Raw genomic sequence first — 15,716 nt, forward strand, 5'->3', positions numbered from 1 at the left:
TTTCAACAGTAAAATATCATCCTATTGTGGAAGCTCTAAAGCAAAAAGGAACCCAAGGATTTACCAATGCAAAACCGACGAAAAATTTAAAGTGCTGTTAAAAAATATGCACCCATCAGCTTGTGTCAATGATATTAAAACAGATATCGAAGCCCAAAATCACAAAGTCATAAATATATCAAATATATTGAATCCCAGAACAAAGAATCCCTTGCCACTCTTCTTCGTAGAATTACAACAAAAGGAAAACAACAAAGATATCTACAAAGTCAAAAAACTTTTAAATTCAATCGTTAACGTGCCGTCAACCATTAGACCGCTAGGGTCCTTAATTTAGGTTATATGGCACTTAACTCAAAAAATGCCTCAATCTTTTTGATCCTTTACGAATCCCAAGCCTTGCAGATTGTGAACCCTTTCCGATTCCCAATCGTGCAGACCATTAATCCATAAGGATCTTAATCGGAAAAAACTTCTTAACGAAGCATATATGGGACGAAGGGCGGGTCGGATTCGAACCACGGACCTTGTGGTTTCTAATCATTCGCGTAGGCACTGAGCCACGCGTCATCCCGTGTGAAGTTGGTTATGTAATAACAAGGTTGTAAAAATGTTGGTAATAAAAATATTTGTCTGAAGAAGCTTTAACTGACTTTCTATTTCTCGACGGAAATGGGTGTGGTCGCAGTCTATAAAACAGCAAGTCTTCTCCCACCAGTCTTTAGTGAAGTCGGAGGTAAAGTTCGAAGTGTGAAGTCAACGTGGCAAGCAGAACACCAATAACCTTTTACACCGAAGAAGCGATATTAATTCAAGTATTAATCTATTTTTGCTTGCAAATTTCTTAAAATGTCTTTGAAACTATATAATATTTGTCTATTGTTTGTTCTTCATCAGAACAACCGAAAAATATCTTATAAAATTAAGATATCGTTATGTAGTTAGATAGTGTTATGCGTCGTCTACAATAGCCGTAAGAGTATACAGTAAGACGTAAGCAGTAAGCTATTGACCAACCACAGTCGATTATTCTTGGATTGTAAAAATCCTATTAGTTAAAACAACCTGACTTCGATACGCGGATCTAGCTCGCGGTGTGACTGGGTTCGAAGGAGGCGCAGAGGAAAAGATGCAAAGCGTGGAGTGGCAAAACGAAGCGTATCTTATGCGATAACAGAAAGTTTATTATAAAGTGATAAAAGTTCGCTATTATTTCCTTCATTGGCCAAAATTTCAGCCCATTTGACTGGGCTATAACAAAATAATACGCCGGGACCTCGGTATTGAATCCGTTAAGGAAGTAATAACTAGATACACCACGAAGTACGCCGACAGATTGAGCTCTCATCCAAATCAACTTGCAAGAAAGCTCCTTACAGAAACATCGGATAAACAAATAACAAATTATGAACAGAGAATTACTTCACACAAAAGTGAATAGATGGAAGTAAAAGGTCACCTAGCGTCAAGGAATCCCTGAGTAAGATCGAAGACTTTACAAACGAAATCAAGTGTCTCGAGACGAAGAACGCTAGTTTAAAACGAGAGAACGAAATTTTAAAGAACAAACTGCACGATCTTCGGTGCAGTGATTCAGCAGCACAATCGAACAGTAGTTAAACAGAACTTTGAATTCTCATTAACGTCCTACGACAGTAGCGTGTTTGACCCGGAAGAAGAAGATTATACTCTCAAGGCCGGAAAATTGAGTCAGCAAAGAGGAGCAGCTCAGGCTAATGCTCTCCGCGAAAACGGGCACGAAATGCCGGTAACGCCAGAACAAGTAGACGCGGAAATAAATCGTCTGAGAACAGAAAACCAACGGACACCCGCGAATAATCCACGTCGAGTTTCGGAGCCTGCGCGAGAATGCTCAGGAGCGCGAGACTCCATGCTCGACGAAATCTTAAACGTTTTACGTGACATACAGGATCGCGTAAATCGAATAGAGGCCGCAAGTTTCGAACGCTCCGACGAACTCTTACTCTTACACGCGATACGCGATGTGCAAGATCGTACGAGCCGAGTAGAGGCCGCAAATTTTGAACGCTCAAACGACAGCGCCCGACGCATACGCAGTAATTGTCCATTAGACATTACGTACGGGCGAACGCTTGGCCGAAATCAACCGGGGGCAGTCTAAATCGAACCGCGTACCGCGACCTGTTCGTGAATGTTATCGCGATCTACCCGCAAGTCAGGGTACTTGAATAATCCGAAACGAGTGTAACTAAGAATCAACTTTATTAATAAAAAAGCAAGTATTAAGAAATCTCGCGAGTGTTGTCCTTGTTCCCTGCGGTTTGACGGATCCCGGTGCCGGCCCTGAGATCCATTTCACAGCACGGCACGACATATGCCAAATTCATCATTATTCATCCATTTGCAATTATAAAAGTTATTCCGCTTTATATAATGCCAGTAACCACAACCAGAAAAATGTTAATGTTAGGTATATCTTTCAACTAAAGACGAAAATATTTAGACCACATATTGTTTCTGTTGCGGCCTCAATTAAGAAATAGGACTTATGATTAAGAAATAAAGTATTATAACAATGTATTAAACGCCCAGTCAGCAAAATTGACGAGTTGCGCGACCGACCTACATCCTACCAACCAACTCAGCAGAAACGCAGGACGAACGAGGGAATAAAAGAGAACGAGAAGAAGAAGCCAGGACAGATTGGAGTTAGAGGCAGTGACGGGCATTTCGCGCAATTAACCAAACTAAAGTTATTAAAGTATCATTTTATTCAAATCAAAGAGTGTCGTTAATTCCATCTCGCCTCCCCGTGGATTGAACGAACCCCGGTGTCCCAATAAGGGGCACAACATTTCTATATAAGTAATTGTCTACAGTTGTACTTTATGACCATGTTGGAACATTCCCATAAACACAAGGATGTCTTTTGAGTACCACATGACGAGTCAATTCTGACGATTAGGTATTGCTCTCTAATTTAATGATTATTATTTATTTATTGTATTACACAACGCTACGTTCCTAATTTTTAGACTGCACTTGAGAAGGGCTCAAACCTCGAGCCAAAACGTAGTGCACATTATTTATATTTTTGCCAGTTTGTCGAGAATAAAGGAAAGATTTTGGTTTTTTAATACTGGCGGAAGAAGTTATTTTTTTTTTATATATTACATAATGTCATTATCCATTGAATACTAAGAACCCCACTGCAGGAAGGAACGAATCCCGGATCTTCCAGATTGTCTCCCGACAACGATCATTTCGGCAGTGAAACAACAACGACAATCACCGTTCTTCATAAATGCAAATTATGCAATTTTTCAATATAATTCGCGGGAGGAAATATTCTTCCATTATTAGGAGAGATACATCTTTTTCTCCCGTAATGAAGATAATATATATCCATTATCAAGATATATCTGTCTTGTTAAAAAAATTAATACAAACATAGAATAATTCTCAAGAAAAAGTGGCTACAAAAGAACATATTTAATAACTGATTTTCCGGCCAGATTTACAATGCCGATGGTTTTTATAAACAGAAAATAAAAGTTAAAAAATAAAGTATAGGGTTTGTAATCGTATTCTTTGACGAAAACAAAATATAAATTTTTCATTTTTTTTAAATATCTTCTTTTTCTTTTTTCTTTTTTTCTACTTTCCATCTTTCTTTATTTTAAAAAGAATTATTATATCCATGTTTACTTTATTACTGCCTTTTCGTCAGTCAAATGGAATTATCATTGGTAGCGTCAATGGGAGAATATTTATTGAAAAGGGTAAGATCTTTCTTATAACATATTAAATCTCGCGACTCGATTTTTATAGCTGTCATCGCCGAGTCATGCCGAAACCACTGCTTTCGGGAATCCGAGTCAAATTGATAAATTAAAATCTGAGATTAATTCTGGTTCTGCAACGGGGACCTCTAATTTTCAACGGAAATATTACCAAATCGACGAAAAACAATTCCCCTCGATAAGGATAAAATCATATATACATATATCATTACCCATTGAATACTAAGAACCCCACTGCAGGAAGGAACGAATCCCGGATCTTTCGGATTGTCTCTCGACAGCGGTCATTTCGACAGTGAAACAACGACAATCACCATTCTTCATGAATGCAAATTACGCAATGTTTCAATATATATTCGCGAGAAGAAATATTCTTCCATTATTAGGAGAGATACATCTTTTTCTCCCGTAATGAAGATATATATCCATTATCAAGATATATATCTATCTTGCTAAAAAATAAATACAAACACGGATAGAATAATTCTTAAGAAAAAGTAGCTACAAAAAATATATTTAATAAACCGATTTAATAATTGAGGATTTCCATACAAGAGAAATGTAAATCGACTTACATCTCTATTTTCTTTTGTTGCAAAAAAGAAGATCAGTAAACCTTAAAGTTAATACCTTATAAATTTGATTGGCAGCGAAAAGTGCGTTAAAAAAGCTCGCCAAAAGCGTTTTTCAATTTTTGTAGCTTGGCTCTCAGTTTTCTTTGAGCAGTGCCATTGAGCGGACCCTCAGTGTCTTTAAGCAGTGAACAAACATCAGCAAGATAGCGGCCGCCATAAATAACGACGATTATGATTCTCCATATGATTATGAAACAGTACATAATCAAGATTAAGATCTCACGGAACATGCTATTTATAATAGCAAATGGTGCTGAGATCATTATGGATTTGGAGAAACTTCTACTTAAAGTAGTTCGGCGCGACAAGCGCACGAAGATCTCCAAGGCTGTGCAGTTGAAATATTCCTCCAACAGCATTCAAGTATGGGAGGATTACAATGGTCTACTGCTTAAAGCATATCCTCTGAATGCTAAAAAGCTATTTCAGAGTTGGGGCACTGTAAACTGGAGCCAAATGCAAAAAAAAAAAAAACAGAAAGATGTAAGAACTGTCTTACAGTCTTGCGATACGTCTCCAAAAAAAGAAAAACGCTTTTTTACATGGGCTTGACGGAAGAAACCCATGAAGATGTTGATACAAGCGCCAATGACTACTCTGATCTTGATATTTAAATAATATTATATTGTAATTGCTTTTTGTAATAAATTTTTATTTTAAAGTGACATAAATAATATGATTTGGTTTCCATATTTTTCCCCAAAACTACTGTTGCTATAGGATGTAAGTATCATTAAATAAAATCTTTTTTTTTACACTTTTTGCAATATATTAAAATAGTTTTATTTATTGCAAAATTTATAAGTTTTAGAAAAAAACAAAACAAATTTTATAGCATGCTTTTATTTTAGTAATTTGACAGTTAATATTGAGAAGTTATTTTATTATCCTCAAAACGGAGTTTTCTTGATTTACATCCCTCTTGCATGAAAGCTCTCAATTAATTCTAAACTAACAGGATTTACAAGTGATGGTTTTTTATCAAAAACCAAAAGTTAAAAAATAAAATATACCCGCTTGTAACCACATTCTTTATTAAAGATAAACGTATTTTTTATTTTTTTTAAATATCTTTACTTTTTCTTTTAAACTTTCTTTCTATTTCCGTTTTTCTTTATTTAAAAAAAATTATTATTTATTATATCCATGTTTACTTTACTATTACGGTCTTTTCATCAATGAAATAAAACTACTATTGATAGCATCAATGGGAGAATATTTATCGAAAAGAATATGATCTATTCTTATAAAAGAAAAGTACGTATGAAATCTCGTGACTCGACTTTTATAGCTGTCGTCGCCGAATCATGCCGAAACCACTGCTTTCAAGAATCCGGGTTTAAATTCAATAAAACCTGGGATTAATTCTGGCTCTGCACGGGGACCTCTAATTTTCAACGGGAATATATATATATTATACCAGTTTTGTTGTGCCGCACGAGGATCAGGTCGGTCGTAACGGCACTGGGATCCGTCAATCCGCGAGGAAAGGACAACACTCCAAATTTCTTTTTAATACTTTTTAATAAAGACACTTTAATGGATACACTTGTCTTGGTTACTTTGAATACCCTGACTTGCGGGTAGGTCGCGAGTAATACACGGACTCGCCAGCCCGAGCCGCCCGAGCAGCCGAGCAACCAAGCAGCCAAGCAGCACAGCAGACAACGACCGAGAAAGCTGACACCATGCAAAGCGCTGCGTTAATGTAAGTCCGATCCAATTTGAAATTGCGAGCGCCGAAAATAAAATTCGCGAGCGACGGAAAAGATTGCGAGCGACATTCGCGAGTGCCGAAAATAAAATCGCGAGCGCCGATAAATGTCGGACGGCGAACTGTACCGATATCGGATATATGCCCGCGGACATGGACCAATAAATCAAAATCAAAGATAAGCGAAAGTTCGCAAAGTACAAACTCTTCTTTAAGCCTGAGGCAACCCGCATCTGAAAAGATGATCACAAAAGCGGGTACAAGGGGGTTTTCCCCTGGCTACCGCATCTGGGTGATACCCAACACTACTGTAATGGTTTCAACTCCTGAAGAAGACAAGAGGAAAGGACATAGCCATAGTCTTGAACAATAGAGAAAATATCCAACCTGGTACTCAGGCATTTGAAGCAGGAAGTGGGAAATTTTCTCGTTCAGCATGTATATACATGCTTCAAGGGGTATTTAAATTTGGCGAGGACAGCTATGATAACATCTTTATTGCTATAGGAGATAGGGTTGCTCTTAGAGGATTTGTAGATGCCACTAATTCTGCAGAGAATATAGAGGGAATAGTTGGTCAAGAGGAAACCAAAGGACTGGTGCCTGATGTCACCCCCCACCACCATGTTGTCTACAATATCAACCCCTGCTCCATATGCTTACAATGCCACAGAGCTGGACCTATTCTCCCTTTTGAATTGTGCCACAGAAACAAGAGAGACTAAAGTCATATCCACATGTTTGTTCTTGTATCCGTACATTAAAAGAATGATTGGAACCATATGTCCAAAACTAGATGTCCGTAAGATACAAAACATTAAATATGTCGAAACAAAAAAGAGTAAATTTATAAAAGTGAACTTGTATTTTCGAAAGATGCTTATATATATGAAATATCATAATTATTACTTAAGAAATAGAGAAGAGTCAAAGATTAAGAAAATGATTATATGTAATCTCTATCTCAATTTACTTCTGTGAATGTTTGATAAATCTATGAATGATCAATGCAATCTCTGTTATTTTTGCATGCATGCTTTATTTCATAAAAAAATAATCTTTGATTTGAAAATAAAATGAGCAACATCTCGAGTTTCTCACCATCAGATTTCTCTCTAAAAATAAATATAATAATGTTCTGTCGCAATGCCAGGACAAACGGGTTTATCGAGCTAAAAATATGCTATTATATATTAATATGTACTTGCTTCTTAATGTCGCGATCTTTCAATGTCCCCCTCCCCTCATTTTATTATCCGATGGGCAGAGGTCATTCTCCCGTGGAATAAAGAGTATAGATAATACACAACACGATAATACACAAGTCAAGGGTAGGGGAGACCGGGGCCTAACCGTCAGTTTTTTTTCGGTGCCGATTTTTAACAAGAAAATAAATAATTTTAGTTAAATGTGGTATACCACTGTAAAGAATGAACCTTTAGCTACAAAATTTATATAGGAAATTTTTATCTACGTCGCTTTGTTTAACCGGTATAGAGCAAAAACGACAACGGTGGAAAAATTGAAATCTCAAAAATGCCGGGGTTTAACCGTCACCCCCCCGGGGTTTATCCGTCACACTGCATTTTCAATACATATACATACATCTAATCCTGAAAAATGATAGGACACATTTTAATAATTGTTTTTTAAGAGAAAAATATAAAATTTATTAAAAAATAATTGTTTTACCTATTCCATAAAACATTTTAGGCACGTGAATACAGATCCTGACAAGCGCACGCATGTGTTGTGTGCCCTACGCTCGCACGCAATGCACTGTTTCCCATATGCTCTGTTTATTGTCAACTTCTTTGAGCACACGCAGCACGTATTATCCAAGTCTTCGTCAGAATCCGACCGCTGCTGCTTCCTTGATTTCGATTTACGCCCACTGCTCGTCGAAGGCTGCGGTTCTGTTTGTGTGGCATTTTTTTTATTTTATCTTTTCTCACCGCAATAATTGCCTTCTTGAGTTGTTCCTTGTCGACGGGAATTGACGGCGTCCTCGCGCCGATTCCTCGACGCGCCGACGACGACACGTCGTCGGAATCGCTCCGTCAGGACCCAGGGATTCTGTAATTTACGTCGCTTTGTACGGAGCAACGACGACGACGACGACGACGACGACGACGGCCACGACCACCACCACGACGACGACGACGACGACGACGACGATGACCACCACCGACACCACCACCACTACAACGGCGGCGACAATGACGCCGAGACGATGCGGCGAACGCTGGACGATGCGGTCGCACGCACGACTGTCACTGACACAACGACCAACAACGACGATCTACCGCGCGCGCGACATGTCGACTCTCGCGCGGAAATCGCGGGATCTCAGAGCCGTGCCGTGCCTCGCCGACGTGCCGTGAGTGCGAGCGATCTCGAAAACAACGGTCCGCCATCTTTTCGGTCGGCCAAAACACCCGTTTTGCGACGATACGTGCGTACCATTTCCCTCCTATACAAACTGACGCACGTGCAAGGGAAGACAGAATCACGCTCGAGGGAAACCTAACCTGAAATCGCCGTGAGCCGAAGTCGTGCGCCCGGCGCGCCACAGTGACGAGACTGACGGATAAACCCCGGGTGCTTACTGACGGATAAGCCCCAAGCACAAGTTTCAGGTTTGATCGCCCACGAAATATTAGACATCAACGATAATGAAAAAACTACACTGGATTCGTGTTCAGCATGCATTACTCTTTATAATCACGTACTTTGAGATTTGGAGAGCAAATATTATTGCAGATATTACAAAATTTCCACGCGCAGAAAATTTCACTTTCACCTTCCGAAAACACGTTTGCCCTCGTAAAAATCATAACACAGCAGATAACCTGCCGAAACTCCGTTGGTCACATGCACGGAAAGACTGGCGCCCGACAAAACAGCTGGGCTGCGAAGCACGCATAAACACGTTGCGCGCGCAACGTAAAAGGCTGTGTGCAACCCGACTTCTTCCCGCTCAATCTTGCACGTCGATCTGCCGCGCTAACTTTGCACGGCGATTTCCCGTGCAAAATAACCCGATGATTTCTCGTGCAAATTAGAACGTTAATTCTGAATTAGTCAAATAGGATACTCAGTATAATGTCGCCAACCATATAGAGCCGACGAAAAGCCGCACCGGGCCATGCCATGGGGCGAGGATTCTTTACATGAGGCGATGTCCGGCCCCGGGGCAGTTATCCGTCTGACCCCCCCCCCCCGTCAAGCGTTGTCGACAATTTTTCAAAATTCAATAATTTACTTAAATTCATAATAATTGTTCTCACAAAAATTAAGTTTTTCAATATTTTTATTAATAAAAAATTGTTGAAGTTGACAGATCGTCATTTTGTAACTCATAATTTATATATAGTTATAATTTTTTAAATAAATGAAAGTATTAAAATTTGTTATAAATTTTTCATTATTAATTTTTTATTTATTTTATTTTTATTTTTTTTAATTTTTTTTAATCTTAGTTTTTGTTTTTATATTCATTTCTTAAAGAATCGATTTCAAATTTTAAAGGAATTATGAAATAGCTATTTCAAATATGTGCATATAATTATAATTTTAATTAATATAATAATTTGAAAGACATCCCTTACAGTAAAGAACTACTGGGAACTATTGAAAACTATTAATATTTGAATACCATTATACCAACGTCCGAGTTATCATATAGTAACGTTCGAATTTATTACATTATACTATTGTAATATAGTTACTAATTGTAAGTTAGGTCATTATTCTTGGCGTGATTACAGTTTGTTTCCATAAGGGATTGTCAGCAGAAAATGGAAAAATTGGTTGATTTTATGGCTTTAAATGTCAAGAATTTGTACAGAAATTTAAAGACAGCATATCATTTATACATTTCATTTATTTGTTGGTACATATTTCATTGTACAATACCAACGCCTTTATGTTACATGAAGTATGTTGAGAGATATTTTCAATTGGGCACAAAGTTGGTTTCGCTACATGTAGTTTTAATCGAATTCTATAATATGAAGGACTGTCGAGTAGAAGGTAGGGATGGGTGAAAATTGTACGTTGGGTTGCGAAAGCTTTGTAATACTGGAACACACACAATATGTTGGTCGAAGAAAATATATCTTATAATACAAAATCAATTAGTAATTTATTTTATAAAATTAACAGTCAATATATACAGTCCCCTTAAGCAAATCATCAAACAAAATATAAGTACATGTTTTTTTTATATAATTTTACACTATGTCTACTTACAATTAATTGCGCATCATCTTTTCATATAACAAACATGGTGATTTTATTACTAATGTTGAATAATTTATTACTCTTCCATTTTGTGAGTCTAGTATGACACTGTGACCGAAGTAATGGGAATTAAAGCCAATGAGTTTGAAAGGAGTATATTGAAAATAAATATTATCGTCTACAATATATATGTTTATTAATTTTCCCATATTCCGGACCACTGTCAAGAATATTAGCAACAATTATTGTTCCGGGCATATAAATTATATTGTTTATTGTTACAGAGCTTAATGTTTTTTTTATTTTGGAAGAGGGAAAGTTAATAAGAACTGATTCGTCATTTATTTTTGAGCCACATGACATGTACGTCTTTTCATATTTAGTGAATCTGAGATGTATACGGCTTAGTTCATATCTGACTCCTATACTCTGCAAAATGTTTCTATGAGAAGAAGAAGCTTGCAAAATGGCTTTTAATTCTCGATGTTTTGACTCAAATCGCATTGCCGAAAGGTTATTAATGGGACCGATCTTTGTCATAACTGTACAATAATGAGTCAAAAAATGAAATTTGGGTTTTAATCCGCCAAAGTGTTTAATATATAATTCGTGATGCTCGATTATTAACATTTCTAGTTGAAGTAGATGGGATTTCGTAATAGTAGGAGATGTAGTAATGTGAATAATTTCACGGAGTTTCTTATAAATGTTCCAACATTCATTATCATGCGGAACTTTTTCCCCTACTAAGATGCCAAAATATCGAGTGAAAAACAAAATTTCGGAAGCTGACATTTTAAGTTTATGATTTTTTTTCAAATAATCCATATTAATTTTAAGTGGCATATTAGCTGTTTCAAAACCAAAATTGACGGTTTTTAATTAATAATTCAAGTAGTCAAGGGAAAAACATTTGTTTGTGTTGATTAATGTCAATAAAATGTCGGTCATTACGTAATTGCAGACCCCTTCAAACAAGTCGTGCATGATGTCCACACTTGCATTTTCGATTATGTGAAAATTATTCAATTCGTTGAAAATGCAAGTGTCCTTAATTCCAGTGTTAAACGAATTAATGTCTTCTACATCTCCTTTTATATTTCTCTACGGTTCGCATTAATGAACTATCTTCTTTGCATAATTTTTCATAGTTGATGATGTAGCGTAGCAAATGCGACAAAACACATTCGAAGAGAATGATTCTACAAAACCGAATATACTATTTATACCAAGGTTATCTCTTACTATTAAACTGGTTATAAAGTGAACTTTGTATTTTTTCATTTGAATATCTATTTCTATGCCATTTTCGTATAAGCCTGTAAATCTGCAATTAATAGTTTAAAAACTATTTTAGTCCCAAAACGTTTTCGATCTTTGGAATAAAACGCACTGCACAAAATTATACTATCTAGTTTCGATGCGTAATTAGGCGGTAGGCAAGGAATTGTGGCATACACGGCACCGACTTTGATTTTTTCCAGCATGGGATCCTAATGCGTTACCTGTCTCTACATCATCAAAATATACAATTAGAGGTAATGCAATACCTGTTTTTTTCAAAGTTACGCAGCTGTCTTTTCCATAACTCACTTTGTGTTAAGTTACTTATGACATTTGTCTCATCCTTTAAGAAATTTACGTATGATAAAGTGGCATCAAACAGTCCATCTAATTGCAACAAACTTCTTAACGATTTTTTAAGCGGTATATGAATTATAGAATTAGTCTTTTCTTGTATTAACAATTTGTTTCCGCGTGACTTAGAGACAGGTTCCGCGTTAATTATAATTGTTTCAGGTTCAACGTACAGGCCTGCATTTTCATACAAAGTAATTCTTTTCTTTTCCGTACTATAAGATTCAAACAGATCTCGATATTTATCGAATATTTTTGTAATTTCCCGATTAACTTCATCTTCGAGTACATTTTGTAAAGATACATTTAACATTTTCAGTAAAAATGGATTATACGTATCTTTAATGAATGTTTGCATAATACATATAACTGACTGAATTTGACTTCTTGTCATATTCAGATTATTGTACAGCTCGCAAGTTAAATGTAGTACATTTTCATTTATGTCCATATTTGTTTGCTATACAATCAATTAAATTTAAATAATTTAAATAAAATAAATAACTATGTAATAAATGACTTATTTTTTATTTCCCTAATTCAACAATTAACTCTTTAATTTGACGCGATGCTATAATCCTTCTCCACTTCTCCATACCAAAAATAAATTTCTGTATAAAGCACCAAATATATCCAGAAGCAACTGGAAAGTCTACATTTAAAACAAAAAAAAGTTTATACAAGAAATCAACAGATTCCACCACTTTTTCGAAATTATACACAATTGAGTCGTACACGACGTGGCAGCATTGTATTTGATCCAGTGATGGTCCACAAATAATTACGTACGGTTGTTCTTTTAATTCGTATTCGCCGTATCTAGCATCAACTTCGTGTATAACTCGATGACTCTCAATGTGATCCTAAAAAATAATTTTATTTATATTGAAAGTCAAATAAGATGCACTTTAGAAATACTTTTGAATATTTATTAATGTACTAATTGTAAGACGAGTGACTATGAAATACATTTAGTATATGCAGGCATGAAATTGAAGCTATTTTGTCTATATAAAAGGTATTGTCTATATATCAAAAATTCGTTTAAAAGAAGCTATTTTTTTCAAATATTTTCAAAAATTTGAGTAAAGCAATTGTTATAATGCACATTCAAAATTAGAATTATTATATTATTTATTACTTACGTTTACGTGTCGAATAAATGCATTGATGGTATCGAATTTTGTAGGCCTCCCATTATTGTTAATGCATTTACTCTTAACAGTGTAGTTCATCAAATTGGGTAGTAACAGAAACCCCAATGCACTTTTATTATCTATAGATATGAAAGTGGTTTTATTTTATGTTTCATTATATACTATTGTATATGAATTATATACGAAGAAAGAAAAACCGTGTAGTGTAACTTACCGTCGTTATTACAGTTTTTATTTTTGTCCAAGATATCTTTTATTTTAGTGTAGTCGGGCAACGTTAAATCGTTCTCTACTTCAGGACCTGCAGGGTCTAATAACCAAGCGCACTTTCGCTTAGCTACTCGTATATTTTTTCGGCTATAGAAGGCCACTGAGACGTTAATTTATTTGCGATTTCCACATCGTTGTTTTTGGGTGCAGATGTTGCACTAAATTTTTTTTCGAAATCCGACAGTATCTATAAAGAAAGGTACGCAAAAATATATATTTTCGCAAATCAATCAAAATAAGAACCGCAGTAAATTAAATACGGCATTAGGGCGGGTCTAAAGTAGATTCGTTACCGACATACCGACAGAAATTGAATCAGTGTAATTGTACAAGTTATTGAAACAAGTTAAAATTTTCGCATTCTACTTTAAAGGATTTTTTGTACTATTTTCATATTAATCATTCATATTCATTATATTTCAATTGGTGATTAAGTATGTAATTCAGAGACGATAATGAAACAATTCATACCAGTTGCGGTGCAATCTGACTTTTGAGAACTTTCAAAACTTTGATGATTTCGAAAACCTTTCTTTTGTGAAAAGTACACTGACTGTCTGTATGTGAATGATTTGTCCCACACGTCTACAATTTCGTCAGTTGTTGCATCATAATTTTCTTCGCACAAAATAGCAAACATCAATCTCAGTAGAAGTCGATTCTGCAAAAGTAAATACACACATTGTATGACAATGTTAATCTTATAATAATAACAATAAATAAAATTTTTATTCCGACATACCGGGGTCAATTATTATTAAATATTATTATATGTTCCGGGATAAGTTCAGAGAATCGGGAGTTGAGGAGGGGCAAAGAGCCAGTAAAGTTCGTAGCCGTTTTAAAATTATACCTTATAAATTAACCAAGCTTTAATTTTAAACTGTTGCGTTGAGTCGGGCGGTCTGTTTTACAAGATTACGCTTCGGAGGCGCGGCGCTGGCACGTTAACACAAGAATTCAAGAGGGCTTGGAGAAGCTCTTATGCACCGCTTGGAGCACGCGGCAAGAAGCGCTCGATTTGGTACGATTAGGCGTGCGGAATTGAGCGTGACTGAGACGTGTGAGCTTCAACTTCGAACTGAACTCGAGGACAGGGCCAACCGGCTCCTGTGGTATGTGCGAGTACCGCAGAATCATCTTCCTGCGGCGTGCTCCTCGCGTGATCGTCGCGTGATCGTCGCGTAAACATCGCGTGGTGCACAATAACGGGAACTCGCCAAATATCCGAATTAAGAATGTCGTCGTATTCCGGAACATTATATTTTACATGTAGTAATTACCAACGACTCTAATGATGCATAAAGCATTTCCCCCCTCTTGGCCTTTTTAAATAGCATAAAAATAAAAATAAAGAAACCAAAATAACAATAATAGTAAAATAAAATGAAAAATAAAATACGTTTAATAATAAACGTATAATGATAAATAATCAAAAAGAAAAATAATAACAATAATGATAAGGACAATGACATTAACAAAAATATCTTCAAATATTCCATCACCAACCTGGTTTTTGTTTTGATTTTGTTGCTCGATGCAAGAAATTTTCATAGCCAGCTTTGCGAATCAGATCCCGAAATTTTAAGTATTCGTTATTCAGAAGACCAGATGCATTCACTCGTGGTGCACTACTGCTACTGCTCTGGATTAGACCATATGATGCTTCGTAGTACAAATGTATATGTTCTTGTGGAAAGATTTCAACAATTTCTGTTGCTAGCTCTTTGAATCGCTTTGAATAAATGCTGCAACAAAGTTATCATAACGTTATCATCAATTTCAAAATCATTTGAAAATAACGACAGTTGTGAAATTATATTGCTACTGATATTCAATATCAAATTTACAATTTTGTTATTTGATACTAATTACTTCATTCATATTTAACAATTTATTAATTGAATTTGAACTGAATTTCAAGCAATTTGAATTTGCACTCCCCTAATTAATATCACTGCATTTTGATAATTGGCTTCTCTATATGAATATGCACTTCTCTCGCACTCACCCAGTACTTTGTGCAGACAGCACTATATAAAATGTTTTTTCTTAGACATAATTGAATACAAGAATAAGATGACATATCAACATAACAAAACACTTTTATATTATGAACTAAATAAGAATGAAGTAAGTATTATATGATAAATGTTTCAATTATCCCCACCTACAATAATTATTATATATGTATGTATGAAATATTGCGAAATTCAATATGTTAAATGGAACTGAATATTCTTACGTAAAAGAATATGATAACTTTTGTGTA

The 15,716-nt window shown here is 35.7% G+C and overlaps 1 long non-coding RNA gene across 1 annotated transcript; it reads right to left on the reverse strand.

The window, feature by feature from the left end:
• Positions 1-12,342: 12,342 nt before the first annotated feature.
• LOC139781412 (uncharacterized) lies at positions 12,343-14,538 on the reverse strand. Its single transcript, XR_011720524.1, has 4 exons — positions 14,298-14,538; positions 13,389-14,105; positions 13,163-13,293; positions 12,343-12,880 (listed from the first exon to the last, which is right to left on the reverse strand). It is a non-coding gene; the product is annotated as an uncharacterized lncRNA (long non-coding RNA).
• Positions 14,539-15,716: the final 1,178 nt, after the last annotated feature.

The sequence above is a fragment of the Temnothorax nylanderi genome, unplaced genomic scaffold (genome assembly GCF_030848795.1).
Source record: "Temnothorax nylanderi isolate EJ_2023f unplaced genomic scaffold, tnyl_v1.0 TNYL_tig0336_pilon, whole genome shotgun sequence".
Lineage (NCBI taxonomy): Eukaryota > Metazoa > Arthropoda > Insecta > Hymenoptera > Formicidae > Temnothorax > Temnothorax nylanderi.